The sequence below is a fragment of the Engraulis encrasicolus genome, chromosome 15, assembly GCF_034702125.1.
Source record: "Engraulis encrasicolus isolate BLACKSEA-1 chromosome 15, IST_EnEncr_1.0, whole genome shotgun sequence".
Taxonomy (NCBI): Eukaryota; Metazoa; Chordata; class Actinopteri; order Clupeiformes; family Engraulidae; genus Engraulis; species Engraulis encrasicolus.
The window spans coordinates 8,210,652-8,225,494 of NC_085871.1; the positions used below are offsets into that span (position 1 = coordinate 8,210,652).

The 14,843-nt window shown below is 40.8% G+C and overlaps 1 protein-coding gene and 5 non-coding genes across 6 annotated transcripts in view; all 6 read right to left on the reverse strand.

The window, feature by feature from the left end:
* LOC134464417 (zinc finger BED domain-containing protein 4-like) overlaps window positions 1-14,168 on the reverse strand; it is a 33,608-nt gene extending 19,440 nt beyond the window's left edge. Inside the window, exon 1 of the mRNA XM_063217867.1 lies at window positions 13,934-14,168. The gene's annotated coding sequence lies outside the window, so the exon portion shown is untranslated. The remainder of the gene's footprint in view (window positions 1-13,933) is intronic.
* Window positions 6,356-6,546, reverse strand: LOC134464853 (U2 spliceosomal RNA). Its single transcript, XR_010038059.1, has one exon. It is a non-coding gene; the product is annotated as a U2 spliceosomal RNA (small nuclear RNA).
* LOC134464857 (U1 spliceosomal RNA) lies at window positions 7,482-7,645 on the reverse strand. The gene has a single exon (XR_010038063.1). It is a non-coding gene; the product is annotated as a U1 spliceosomal RNA (small nuclear RNA).
* Window positions 8,949-9,112, reverse strand: LOC134464869 (U1 spliceosomal RNA). Its single transcript, XR_010038074.1, has one exon. It is a non-coding gene; the product is annotated as a U1 spliceosomal RNA (small nuclear RNA).
* Window positions 10,463-10,626, reverse strand: LOC134464847 (U1 spliceosomal RNA). The gene has a single exon (XR_010038054.1). It is a non-coding gene; the product is annotated as a U1 spliceosomal RNA (small nuclear RNA).
* LOC134464854 (U2 spliceosomal RNA) lies at window positions 11,900-12,090 on the reverse strand. The gene has a single exon (XR_010038060.1). It is a non-coding gene; the product is annotated as a U2 spliceosomal RNA (small nuclear RNA).
* Window positions 14,169-14,843: the final 675 nt, after the last annotated feature.

Below are 14,843 nucleotides of genomic sequence, written 5' to 3' on the forward strand. Positions count from 1 at the left end.
TTTAGTCAGCGAAAGACGCGGTCACTTTTTGAAAGCGCTATTTTTAGAACATAGGCTTAAATCGCGTCTTGTAGGCTATTTGCAGTAACAAATGTCACACATCAACGTGATCATTCAGGACACATTTAGGCAAGGCCTACTACAGTACCAAGACCACAGGGCACTTATTTGCCATAGTTCTAATCAACTTTGTGTGCGCAATTCTAGTGCATATTGCCTATGGGGGAAATAAACACAAACTTGGACGTGAACGCAAGAGCCGCAAGACACCAGGCAAAGAGCCGCATGCGGCTCGAGAGCCGCGGGTTAGCCACCTATGCTGTAGCATATGCGTCCAGGTCAATGACAGAGACTGAGTGCAGATATGCACAAATTGAGAAAGAATGTCTCGGATTAGTGTTTGGCCTTGAAAAGTTTCACAGCTACGTATATGGCCTACCCACTTTCACAGTGGAGACTGATCATCGTCCACTCGTTGCAATAATGAAAAAGAACCTGAATGAAATGTCACCGCGGATACAGCGCATGATGATGAAGATGCAGAGGTATGACATTGAACTCATTTACACACCAGGCAAACACCTCATTCTAGCCGACGCGCTGTCTAGAGCTACTGTCAAGGGTTGTGCGAGCACGACTGAAGAAAATGTCCAGGTGCACGTCAACTTGGTGTCCGCAGCGCTTCCTGTGTCCGACGCCAAGACCCGGCAGATCATAGACGAGACGGCGAAAGATCCAGAGCTGCAGCGTGTGATGGAGAACATGCGGAATGGATGGGCTGCAGGATCCTGTCCACAGTTCTTCGACGTCAGAGGTGAGCTGAGTGTTGTGAATGGACTTGTGCTAAAACAAAACAGAATAGTCATTCCACGCACACTTAGACAAGAAATACTGCAGAGAATACATGAAGGACACTTAGGTGTTGAAAAATGTAAAAGAAGGGCAAGAGACACAGTCTACTGGCCAGGACTTAACAAAGACATTAACAACATGGCAGGCAAATGCGAAACATGCCTAAAATACAGAAACAAACAAACAAAAGAGCCAATGACTGTAACTGATGTGACAACAACACCATGGCACAAAGTAGGAATGGACTTGTTCCACCTGAAAGGAAAGGACTACTTAGTAGTAATTGACTATTTCTCAAATTACCCTGAGATGGCATTACTCTCAAGTACAACATCCAACTGTGTCATTACACATGCCAAGTCCATCTTCGCCAGGCATGGCATTCCCCATACCGTAATGAGTGATAATGGGCCCTGCTTTAATAGCAAAGAATGGCAAGACTTCTCAAAAGCCTATGATTTCCAGCATGTCACATCTAGCCCACTGTATGCACAGTCTAATGGCAAAGCGGAGAAAGGCGTTCACATCCTGAAGCAGCTGTTGAAAAAGTCTGCAGACAGCGCTTCTGATCCTTACCTGGCTCTACTGAGCAACAGAGCATCGCCTCTGGAATGCGGGTTTTCACCTGCTGAGCTGCTGATGAATAGAAAGCTCAGAACAACACTTCAAAGTTGTGCAAAGCAAAAGAAATGCCCAAAGCTGGAACGAAAGCTGAAACATCAGAAAATGAAACAAAAGACTTTCTATGACAGAACAGCAAAGCCGCTACCACCACTGTCCAGGGACGACGCAGTCAGGATTGAAAGTCCTGAAGGATGGACGACGAAAGCCACTGTTCTTCAAGAGGTCGCCCCACAGTCCTACACTGTGAAAACACCAGAAGGACAGATCATCAGGCGAAACCGGCGCAGTCTCCTGAAAACACCAGCAACACCAGAGACTGTTCCAGACCCAGAGCTCAGTCAAACCCAGGCTGAGTCCGAGTCAATCTCAACACATGATGCACACTGCAACACAGACACACACACTGATAATCTAACCAATACTTCTCTTCCAGGTGAAATGCTGTTAACTCATTGGCTGCCTTAGCCGTCGAATGACGTCATTTCGAATAGTGACGCCCCCTGCCTTCGACGTCGTTCGCCGATAATTGCGTTTTTTTACAGCCACGCCTTGAGGACGGTCTGACCTATGTTGTGTATTCATTTCACGCCTCTAGTCATGTTCTAACTGTTCCTGTAGGTGGCAGAAGTGTCCTTAGGAACAGTCAGGGCAGGGCATTAGCTCACATCAAGAGGAAATGTCAAGACAAAAACATCCCTTTTTACTATTATAATCTCAAAAGTAGCATAGCAAAATCATTTTTGAAAGTAAAGCACCTGTGACAGTAGTCTACTTTCTTGCCCTCTGATTTTAACACAGGTATTCTACTGACTTTAGTGTCTGACAAAAAAAAAAACTTGCTCTCATGACCAAAATACACCCCCCTGTTGCCATCTAGCTAGTAGGAATTGCAACTAGCTTGCCCAAAATACACCATGTTCAACCAGAGATGATCTGTGTGGCAACTGTTTCATTTTGGATAATGTGATCAGCCTACACAACATCAGGATGATGCGTACAAAAGATCATCTAACAGGAAAATGCACGGGACTAGTGGTCACCTCAGTTGGGAATGTTTGGCTATTGTTTGCTACGCTAGCTAGCTAGCACGAAATCGCTAACAACTTACAACTAAGCCTAAATAAAGGAGCCTTGGTAAGTCAACTATTTTTACTCATTCTACAGTTGCAGTTATGGATCTGTATAGTATGATCAGCTTACTGTATCATCAAAAAGACAGGGGGGTTGCAGATTCTTGGAACAGAGCAGGCTAGCCTTTGTGTCTGGTCAGATACATTCAGCTCACATGAGAAAGCATTGCACTTAGCCTCAGACCAGCTAGCCTTCCCCACTCCAATCGGCTTGTGAAATGTTGGATATGTGATCAGTACTTTATCAAAAGAAAATTCATTGAACAATATATGACAAGATCACTATAGCAGAAACATGATGACAGTAATTAATCATCAATCTGCAAATTGTCCGCTCTGCCAAAGAAGCAGCAGTAAGCTAAGTTGTGCTGCCTGCCTGCCTGCCTGCCTGTTCACAGGTACAGGAGGGAAGTTAGGGAACAAATCAGCTTTGATTTGTTCCCCAACGAGAGGACGACAGGCTAAACAGAGGGACAGTATTTCTGTGAGTTTAGTATTTCACATGAGTTACATGCACCTGTTGTCATGATCCATTGTGCGCGCCAGCAACAAACCAAAACACTCTTGTTTTCAAGCCCACCCCCATTATATTTCAGTACATTATTAGGTTGAAAAGACCATACAAACGATCTTTTGTTCTGGCTACAGATGACAGGAGACTCTGTAATAGCATCTGATAGGTTTGGAGTTGTTAGGACGGTGTCATTATGAGCAAAAACACTTGCAATTATAGGTCAACTTCAAATGGCGTTTTCTCAGCTTTTTGGCTAGAAACCAGCATTTTGGCGAATTCCACTTATTTTCAACAGATGATTATGAAAGAACGGAAAGGGGTAGAGAGACACCGTTTTTTTCTGATGACAGATGAGCGTCTAATCTGTGTTTTGATAGGTATGGTGTTGACATAGACACAGAACTCAATTTTCTGTGAGCCTCCAAAAAACACCCAAAATGCTGAAAAATCTCTGGCACTCTGGGTTACTCTTTTATTAAAATGGCTGGCAGCCAATGAGTTAAGAAGATCTGCAAGAAATATCAAGAAACCTGAGAGACTTGACCTGTAAAAAAAAAAATGAGTTAATGATACTTACCTTACAGGGAGAAGAGGACATGAAAAAGAAAAGTTGATGAGTTAATGTGTTATGTGTTATGGCATTAATGTTTAAGTTTAATTGCAGTAAGTAATTTGCCATTGTGTTTTACATAACTGAATACCAAGAATGAGTTATGATGTTGTTGCTACTACTTATAATGAGATAAGTTGTCCATGCAGTTTAATGGAAAAGTTACCCAAGGTAAATACTGACACTTGTGATGTGTTTAGTTTTTCATGCTTCAGAGAAAGGGGGATGTGGTGATATCGTGTAGTTCCACCTCCTGCCACAAGGTGTCAGTAACGGTTCATATACCAACGAGTGATTGTGGTTATCTCAGTAGTGTACAAGGACACATACCAGGCACTTGCTGTATCGAGTATGTGAGTTCTCCATAACTTGTAACGAAATTAATAAAATACATATGAGAACAAAACACTCCCCAGGCTTTGTTTTACAGCTGTAATGAGTTAGGTGACAGGCCTTCATTGACACGACAGAGGAGACATCGGGTTGCATATAGAAGTGAACGTGTAATGAATGTGAATATAGACATAAATGTGTAATATGTTGTTCAGCCCTTTTAATGGGAGGAATTTTGAAAAACTGGCCCTGTGACCAGTACCCCTCATTTAGAATGTGTATGCCTATGTGTGTGGGGAAAAGGCATAGCCTACCCTCTTAGACCCTTTTTGTCTATGCGTTAACAATTCCACAGTACTCTTAAATTCTTATCTCTGCTCCTATTTTGTTTTTTTCATTACATAGACCCCTGCATGAGGGACGAATGAAATGAAATTAATGAAACTGTGTTGTAAACAGAAATGATTCACTGTACTGCATTTAAAAAAATATATAAATTACAGTGTACTACTATTATACATGTCATGGGTAAAATGTTATGTAGCCTTATTTCTCAAAATACAAATGGCTGAAACGTAGGCCTAGGCCTATAGTTTCTCCATGCGGCAATGTCATACTGTACTCATTGTTTTGCCATTTTGCATTTACACTGCGTGAATAAGGTAAGCGTACCCATTAAGCCCATGTACCCTTTAAGCCCACTTTCAACTTTGAGGTCAATTTAAAGAAAGGGAAAAGGTGAATTTTGTTGTTCATCACCCTATCCAATTAAAGGGTTTAGTAACTGACAAAATGTTTTTTATTGCAAACGAATCACATTTTTTATCGTCGAGTTATCCCCGTCCAAGTGAACCCAGTCTCAAGACTACTGACAAGAAGTTGCCCCAAAACTTTGCTGTTTTGGGACATGTCAGAAATCATAGAATTTCAGCTAGTTTAAGTCAAATATTTTGAAAATACTTTCATATTTAGTGAACTAAGAGGTAAATGTAATGATTTTTATATACATACATGCAGTGTTTTACTAAATTATAGCATTTCCCTTCAAATGGAAAGATGTGTTTTATGAGCGAGCAAACGCCGATATTCTCTTGATACAACCACACACCATCTTTATCTTACTCTACCGTAAGACTTAAGGTGGTTAGGTATGAATTCTAAGCATATTCCAGTTTGTTTGGCATTGATCTTTAAAGAAATGCATCATGAAATGTTTTTGTGGAGTTGATTATTTCCATAAAATAGCTTTTTGTATAGGCGGGCTTAATGGGTACTAGGTGGGCTTAAATGGTACACCCCATTGAAATGCATGCAAGTTGGCATGCATGCTAATGAAAAATGCCTTTGAGGGACATAAAAAGTGCTTTTGAGGGACATCAAAAAGGCGTAATGTAATGAACTAACAATAATCAATAAGAAAAAATAAATTTCTCTGTTTGGATGAAGAATTTTATGAAGTATATGAAGTAAGAGATGCTGTAATGTTTAATTAGGTTTTATGCATTATTTTTTGAGCAAATCTTGCATTTTGGAAGAATATTTTGATCTGAAACCATTTATGCCATGTAGGCTACACTGTTTAAACTCAACTCACACATCTCACCAGGTATTTTGATAGAGAAATAACTATATGAGCTTATTTGGAACACAAGTGGGCTTAAATGGTACCAAAGGTACCATTTAAGCCCATTCAGACTTTTCACTTTTCTCGTAAAAAATCTTCATATTGTACTTTGAAATATTCATCAATTCAGTGATAAACATTGAGAAGAGAGGTAAATCTTACTATTTAAGAAATCATTTCACAAAAAAATTGTGTGAAGATGATTGAAAAATAAAGAAATTTAGATTTTGGTGGGCTTAATGGGTACGCTTACCTTACTACAATAATCTATTGAAAATTATCAATATTTTCCATTACTAATTAAAAATTCAAAATGGCCGCCCCATATGACGTCATAATATGCTAATTAGGTATGCATATTTACTCCCAAAATAAACTTTGGGTCTTCCTCAACATTTTTGTAATTTACAGTTAGGCTCTATCTGTTACCACTGTCCAGCCACAGCCTGTTGAATATGTGATTCCCAAATCGAGCATTTTCACCAAAATAACATTGGCAGTAAAAGGGTTAATGCCTAAAATAGCGAACCACCCCTTTAAAACACATTTGGATATCACCAAATATTAAGAGGGGGGTCTCTGATAACCACTCAAATAAACTGTTCAACTGATCTGTAACCCCATTATCACCTCATTTGCTAAGTCGCTCATTTCCATTGACAGCAATAGGGGGGTGCACCGTTCCTGGAGGTACTGCAATACCAGGTCGATGCGTGGAGTGGACGGAGCAAGCCCCTATTCCATCTCCCTGTTCCAAAAATCAATTTAATATATGGTCCCCGGGTAGGGGACGTATCAGATATTAAACTGATAAGAACAGATACTACACTTGATCTTAGCCAAAAGGCCGAGAAGCGATACTGACCGTCAGCTCGGAAAAAGGGGTGGATTCACAGATGTAGAATACACAAGGACGGAGGATAGACATTTTTCCCCAATTAATAATATGTTGTAAAAAATATTCATTTGGAACCAGTATGATTTATGTCATCAATTAACTGGTCTAGCATGTATTAAGATAGTACACTAAATAAGGCAGAAACAATGTATGTACCAACTTCATAGTAGAAGTCATTACCATAAAGTATTGAGGGAGCCAATCACAGGCAACCATTTTTTAAAAGCAAATACTACCCTACTATACACCTTACTTGAGCTCTAAAAATCAAATGTGTAGCCAAAATATAGTTAGTTCTATGTATGAGAGGGAATCTGGCACAATTGGGAGCCTTGATTAACTTTTGTTTTAAACTTTAAGCACCATTGTGTCCAATGTTAAAGCGTTACTTCCCCATGTGGTAGAAAACTGCATTGCATTTCCTGTCTGTAAAAAAATAAACCACAACCATTCACTAATGTGTCATGGTGTAGAACTAGTCTAGCACACAGCTGTATGTCTGTGTGAGTGAGTGGAGATGCATGTTGCAACTGGGTGTACAATGCTGAGTTATTGTTTTGAATAGTCTTCATGTTTCACCATTAAAAAAAACTTCACCGAGCAATGTAGCCACTAGATCAAGTTAACAGACCATAGACCTGACAAATTGTAGTTCCCCACCACTGCATGTGTTGCAGCTTAGCTGGGAACACCTTCTCAGACTACGAGACTACAACATAAAACAAAAGATATATAAACTTACTTCATGCTGCGGCAAGGTTATAACCTCTCTTCTAAAAACTACAAAAATTAAACGCCACCAAGCAATTTCAAAATCCAGTGTTACATTTTAGCATTCCACTTCATCCCCACCACAACTTCTACTCTAGATCACTATTTATTTTCCACAATGTTATCAGGGGAGAGCGCGAACGCAGTCCCCCACTACCACAAATTATGCAGTTGAGATTCCCACATTTGGGGAATTCATTCGGGTCAGCACAGCCGAAGTGCAATGGCTGAGCCTCACCAAAGGTGAACCACCTTCTTGATCATGGTGTCTCCCCTGCCAGGTAAGTATGATTTCCTATTGCCAACCATCAGGACCTCATTCTACTCACTACAATTCACAAGAAGGGCAATGCTGTTATCATTATGCATCACTGCAATACTAGGTTTCAAAGCCATGCCACCAGGAAACACAGATCTATTGGAGCCAACGTTTTAATTGACTTAAATTGTACATCAAATGAGGTTAAAATGGTGAAGGAGCATAGGGGGTGGGGTAGATCAACACCATGGGCCTCCACAATAGGCTAAAAGCTAACAAGCTAACATTGGGCAACCAGAAAGGGCACACCATTATCTACCTCCATTCTGCATTCACTGTAAGTTAATTCAAATAATGTGTAGCCAACAAATCACTAAGTCATTTCATTGTGTGTGGAAGAGGGAATGCCATAATTATGAGTCTTGATTGACTTTGGTTCCAAATTCAGCACCATTGAGTCAAATGTTAAAGCGTTACTCCCCCATGTGGCAGAAAAGAGCATAACACTTCCTGTCTGAAAAACACACCAAAAACCAAATATGTTCATTAAATGTTAAAGATGTATCCCAGCACTCAGAGAGAGAGAGAGAGAGAGAGAGAGAGAGAGAGAGAGAGAGAGAGAGAGAGAGAGAGAGAGAGAGAGAGAGAGAGAGAGAGAGATGCATGTTGCAGCTTAGGGTACAATGTTGAGTTCAAGGTGCACTGTGTAATATTTGTAGTGTTTATTTCCAGAATTCATACTGCCCATTCACAAATGTTACCTTTTTCATGTATGTATACTTAGCACCACCATCAAATTCTAAGTATTCATTATGACTGGGAAAAACGGTTCTGCATTGCCGCCATTTTGAATTTCCAGAAATAGACAGACATTTTTAGCTAGAAACCTCACTGTACTTTGGTCATACTAGTAAATATTTGTTTATCATTTTATAAATATTCATGAAAATATCAAATTTGGCAGTAGACCGCACGATTTGAATGAGCAGCGTAGTTGCGATACCTCCTCTGTCCACCACCCTACACAGTGCACCTTTAAGCTTAGTCTTTGGGATAATAATGTGCATTCCTAACCACAGAGAGGGAATTTAGGAAATGAAGTTACAACTTAAAGTGTACACATGCCCCTCCACAGTGTCAGACTACAAAATACAAATGATTACATTGTTTCAGTTGTAAAATAAATAGTTCAGGCTAGAGAAAAGGGAATATCCCCAATATAAAGAACAAAATGAGACTGTAGCGATAGAAAATCCAGTGTTAGATTTGGCATTCCACTTCATCCCCACCACAACTTCTACTCTGGATCACTATTTATTTTCCACAATGTTATCAGGGGAGAGCGCGAACGCAGTCCCCCACTACCACAAATTATGCAGTTGAGATTCCCACATTTGGGGAATTCATTCGGGTCAGCACAGCCGAAGTGCAATGGCTGAGCCTCACCAAAGGTGAACCACCTTCTTGATCATGGTGTCTCCCCTGCCAGGTAAGTATGATTTCCTATTGCCAACCATCAGGACCTCATTCAACTCCCTACTATTCACAAGAAGGGCATTGATAATATCACTGTGCATCCAAGTAGCATTGTGTTTCAAAGCCACGGTAACAGGAAACCCAGATTTACTGAAGACACCACTTGAATTCACATATAATATACCTTACAGAACATTAAACACCCCTAAGGGGCATACGGGGTGGGTCTTCATGGACCCACACTGTTAGGCTAACGGCTAACATGAGCCAGAGAGCATCAACACTTCATCAATTCTGTCTTCACCTTAATTCACCTCTTAACTTTGAATGTGTGGCCAACAAAGCACCAAGTAACTTTAGTTCAGTCAGTGGAGATGTAAAGTATCTGCCATAATTGGAAGCCTTGATTGACACTTGTTCTAAATTTAGCACCACTATGTCTATTGTTAAAGCTTTACTCCCCCATGTGGCAGAAAAGAGAATAACACTTCCTGTCGGAAAAACACACCAAAACCAAATATATTCATTAAGTGTCAAACTCATTACAGTTCAGGGGCCACACAGCCTGTTTGGTCTCAAGTGGCCAGGACCAGTGACATAATAACAAAATATTGCACTTTTCTGCTTCATATAGGACTCACATTGTTACACAATCATCTTGAGGTGAATAACAGCAGGTATCTCGGGAGTACTGACTGCAAAAGGTCACCAAGTGATGTTCAAGTATTAAGAACCTGAAATCTCAGACAACTGCAGCAAATTTTGTAATGGGCAAGCGATTTACTCATTACATTCTTTTTTCTCTACATGCCTGGGTCCAGATTGAACCATCTGGCGTTCCGCATCCTGCCCCCAGGCCTTATGTTTGACACCCCCGCACTACTGTTTCAAGATGTATTGTAGCACTCAGCTGTGTGTGTGTGAGAGAGAGAGTTGGAGTGTGCGTGCGTGTGTGCGTGAGTGACATGTTGCAACTTGGGGCACAATGCTGAGTTAAGCTACTTTATGTTTGATATAGTTTGCATCTTTCATCACGAAGAGGGATTTTAGAAAAGTATACCACTACAATGAATAATGTAGACACTAGCCAAAGATCATGTTTCTAAATTAACCATGGACCTGACTGCCATGCCCCACTGCACATCCAGCACTTTGGCTGTGAACACGTTTATAAAGACAGGCTCAGACTACTAAATAAAACAAAATATCACATTGTTTGGGATTTAAAATAACAACATTCCCATTGAACAGAACAAAATGAGACTATAGTGATAGCAAATGCAGTGTTAGGTTTGGCATCCCACCTCATGTCATGTCCACCAACACTTCTCCTCTAGCTGCTAGATCACTGTTTATTTTCCACAATGTTATCAGGGGAGAGCGCGAACGCAGTCCCCCACTACCACAAATTATGCAGTCGAGATTCCCACATTTGGGGAATTCGCAGAGGTCAATATAGCCGAAGTGCAATGGCCATACCTCGCCCTGGGTGAACCACCTTCATGATCATGGTGTCTCCCCTGCCAGGTAAGTATGATTTCCTATTGCCAACCATCAGGACCTCATTCTACTCACTACAATTCACATGGAGGGCAATGCCGTTATTATTATGCATCACTGCAATACTAGCTTTCAAAGCCACGAAGACAAGAAACATGGACCTATTTGAGTCAACACTTGAATTGATCTATAATGTACTTTAAATGAGGTTAAACGTATGAAACAGTGTAAGGGGTGGGGGTAGATCACCACCATGGACCTCCACAATAGCCTATATGCTAACATTATGTCAGACACAGCAACATAACTCCATAAGCTCTTATTCAGCTGCCAGTGAAACTCAGTGGGATTGTAGATGTAGTGCATACCAGCTGTTTACACGTCTCATGAGACATTATCCCTACACAAACACGTTATACAGTGGGGAGTTCTTTATGAAGGGAGATCAAACAGCTAGCATTGGCAACATTGTATCCATTACACCCATTCAATCCATGACACCGCGAGAACAAGAACAATTCAAAGCTCTCTGTAGTGCGGCTTATCTGAACAGCTGCTAGGAAAAGATATACAATAATCGGTGTACTTGTGAAGTGAAATTGTGTTCATCAACGTTTATTATGATCATTTTATTTTATTTTGATTTTGTCCAAATCATATCCGGGTCACCACAATGCAGTTTCCGGTACGACATCAACATTCCGACCGGCTACAACTTTCCAACAATCCCTTTTCAAAGGATACATTGATATTGGAGTTTTGAAGTGCGTTTTTGTTTACAAATGAAATTATTATACATGCAAAACAATCTTATATCGATTAAATCAATATGTTTGCATCAATTATATGAATAACATTGAGCACGTAACCCTCAACACAGAGATACTAAGCCATGAAAGAAACGTTCCTAGGTAGAACGTCTGTGACAAGGGATTCAAGTAGACCAAGACGCTTGCCTTCGTGGACAAATGTCGATATTCAAGTTTTAGCATCCTTGGACTTCACTTGATTTTCATAATGTGAATGAGAGACTGAAAAGGGGTCGACACATCAAATGAATCGAGATGTGCTTAAAAAAATTAAAAAAAAAACCCGAGACATTCCTTGAGCAACAGGGGTGGGAGATGTATCCGAATCGTGTTGGGTTTTATATATTGTGTTTTAATGCTGCACCAAATAAAATATCTGCATTATCTCCATTATGAGCTAAACCGGTTCCATTCAACGATCGTTCAGTATGCACACGTATTCCATCTGAAGACAATAACACTTGGTATCTCAATCAGCGCAATTTCATTGACAGCGAAAGGGGGGTGCACCGTTCCTGGAGGTACTGCAATACCAGGTCGATGCGTGGAGTGGACGGAGCAAGCCCCTATTCCATCTCCCTGTTCCAAAAATCAATTTAATATATGGTCCCCGGGTAGGGGACGTATCAGATATTAAACTGATAAGAACAGATACTACACTTGATCTTAGCCAAAAGGCCGAGAAGCGATACTGATTTACCCTCTCAAGCAAGGGGGTTGTTCACGGACCTACATTTCACAAGGGCGGAGGTTGCAGTTTAAATTTATTCTTGCACTAATGTTCGCTGTATGTTGTTCATAAACTATTTCGGGGAAATGTGAACCCCAATCCATGATAAGTCAGAAACGATGTAAGCCTACATGGACGTGGACCACAGATCAAAGAGGAAGATATTTACCTAAATACTGCATTAGCAAATCGTTTTCGAGAACAGGAAAAAAAACTTGTATTTTTCCCCAATACATTTTCAATGTTTAAGTCCTTCTAAGAACAAAGTGTCCAAGGCACAACAGAGAGAAGATGGGGTCCATCACAATTGAAGCGTTGACTTGACGTGTAAATGCAGACAGCGTCAACGCAGGTCAACTCGGAGTAATGTCAGAGCCGTATATACATACGGCTCTGAGTAATGTAATGCTTTACTCCCCCAAGTGACAAAACACTGTATTGCAGCACGTGCATTGGAAATAAAACTTTTACTAGCATTACATTCGCAATCAAATGCGAAATGCAAAGACGATGAAAAAAAAAAATGTTTAAAATTGTGCATACCATACCTAACATTTGCTGATCAGCATGTTTTCCCTGTTCACTAAAAAAAATGTTTCAACTCAACTTCTGAACACATCGTCGCCAAAGTGATTAAATATCCCTATATTCCCAACAACGTGCACGTGCATCTAAAACAAAACTTAAACATAATTTTCGCAATCAAATGCGAAATGCAAAGACAACAACAAATTGAAATGGTGCATACCACTTGCTGATCAGCACATTTTATATTCACTCCACAAAATACATTTTAAACTGTCTCAACTTCTGGACACAGCGTCGCCGAAGTGGTTAAATATCCCTATATTCCCTAGAAACCATAGGCCCACAAAAAAACACTGCCTTTTTGAAAGGCTTTAATGCGATTAGGACTTCAGAAATTGCTGCTACTCGGTTTTGCATATCCCAAGGCCTACCTAGGCCAAGCGTGAGGCCTTTACCAAAACAAACCATAGTGTGGACTGGTGAAGACATGGCACTAGGATACACTCCAGCCTGTCACGAAACCGTTTCAGACGTCAACAATCAATTTCCTTAAAGGGACAGTTTGGTCAATTTCAACATGCAGTTGTAATGCTCACACTACCCTGGACTTGTCAGTGCCTGAGATTTTTTTTTTCGTCTTCTTCAGCCGTTTCCGAGATCCTGGTCATTGCAATGGGGGCAGCTCTTTGTTTACATTTCAAAAAAACATTTTTATTTATTCCCAAAAACATCCAAAAGGTTATAAAACATCAGCAGACAACTAGCAAACAGCAGTACCTTTTGGGAAAATATTTGGAGTTGGCCTATGTTTCATTTTTAAAAAATGTAAACAAACGCTGCCCCCATTAGAATTGCTCATATCTCGGAAAGGGCTGAGCCGAAAAATGTGGCATCACCAGGTACTGACAAGTCAAGGGTAGCGTGAGCAATACAACTGCATGTTGAAATTGACCAAACTGTCCCTTTAATACCTCGCGACTGGAAATCCGTTGTGAAATCAACAATTGCCAACTAGATGTGGCTAGACTAGTCTGACACATGTGGCATTCCAGTGATACCCCAGAGAAAACACAACTTTTGTACTTGACCTCCGCCATTACGCCATCTTGCCAGCGTTTCCCCTAAGCGCTGCGCGGCCTCCAAAATATCTCTTTCAGCACAATTGGCGCAAACATCTTGTCACTGCTTGCATTATAACTACGCTGTTACCTGTATTAAAACGAACATTTCCACAGTCATTTGAAAAACCGCTGGAAGTTTTAAATCTGAATTTACCTTAATTTTGGAAGCCTCACGAGCGTCCCCAAGTCACTGCTAATTCCTCGTTGCGCGAGGTCCCTGGATAACCAATACACTAGAAAATCCAACCACACTCGTCCAACCATGAATGGGTGAATATTAAATTAATTTCGTCGAAAAGGCGGTGTCGACAAAAGTTATGTCGCATGGCTGTGGCCTGTACACGAGGCCCACCTTCCCCTTGGTTATCGAATGCACATGTCATGTGCCCGAAGAGTGATGTTCGCGAGAGTTCAGGTGTGCAGGCGCGGTGCATGACGTATCATGGCCTTTGCTGTCTAGCTCCAAAACTAGTGCCCAGAATTTTGGATAAGCGTCTTCAATGCCTATCTTGCTGAAGCATTTTCGACAATTTTACTTCCATGATCATTACATTAGCGCAGAAAACAGAAGGCAATGGATTTGTCGAAGTCATGGCTTCTGATGTTGGCCTATGGACCGCGGCACTGCTTATTCAGCACCGCTGACGCAATTCTTTGAAAATGAGGCGTCAACTCTCATGTGTGGTGTTCAGCCAAGATACGCCTTCTTACTCAGAATAGGAGCGCAATAAGTTAGCAAAATAGCTATTTTGTTCTTGTTAAGGGGAGCAATTCATCTGATATACAGCTGCATGTCTAGTCATGTGAACAGTTAACTGATAGCACCAAGACTAGGCCTACTGTATTATTGTGCAGATGCCAGATAGTGCCTGAATGGATGTGCCGATCTCTAGTTGGGACATGGGGGTAAGAAATTGTAACATGGAGTCTGCAGTGTAGCGCATCACACAGAGAAATGTAAAAAGCACTTTGAGACAAGACAGGCAGGGACATGGAAATGCTAGATTCATCTTTTGTCATTCATGCTTCCTATTCTTACCCAATGTTTGTGAGGCTGTCTGCAT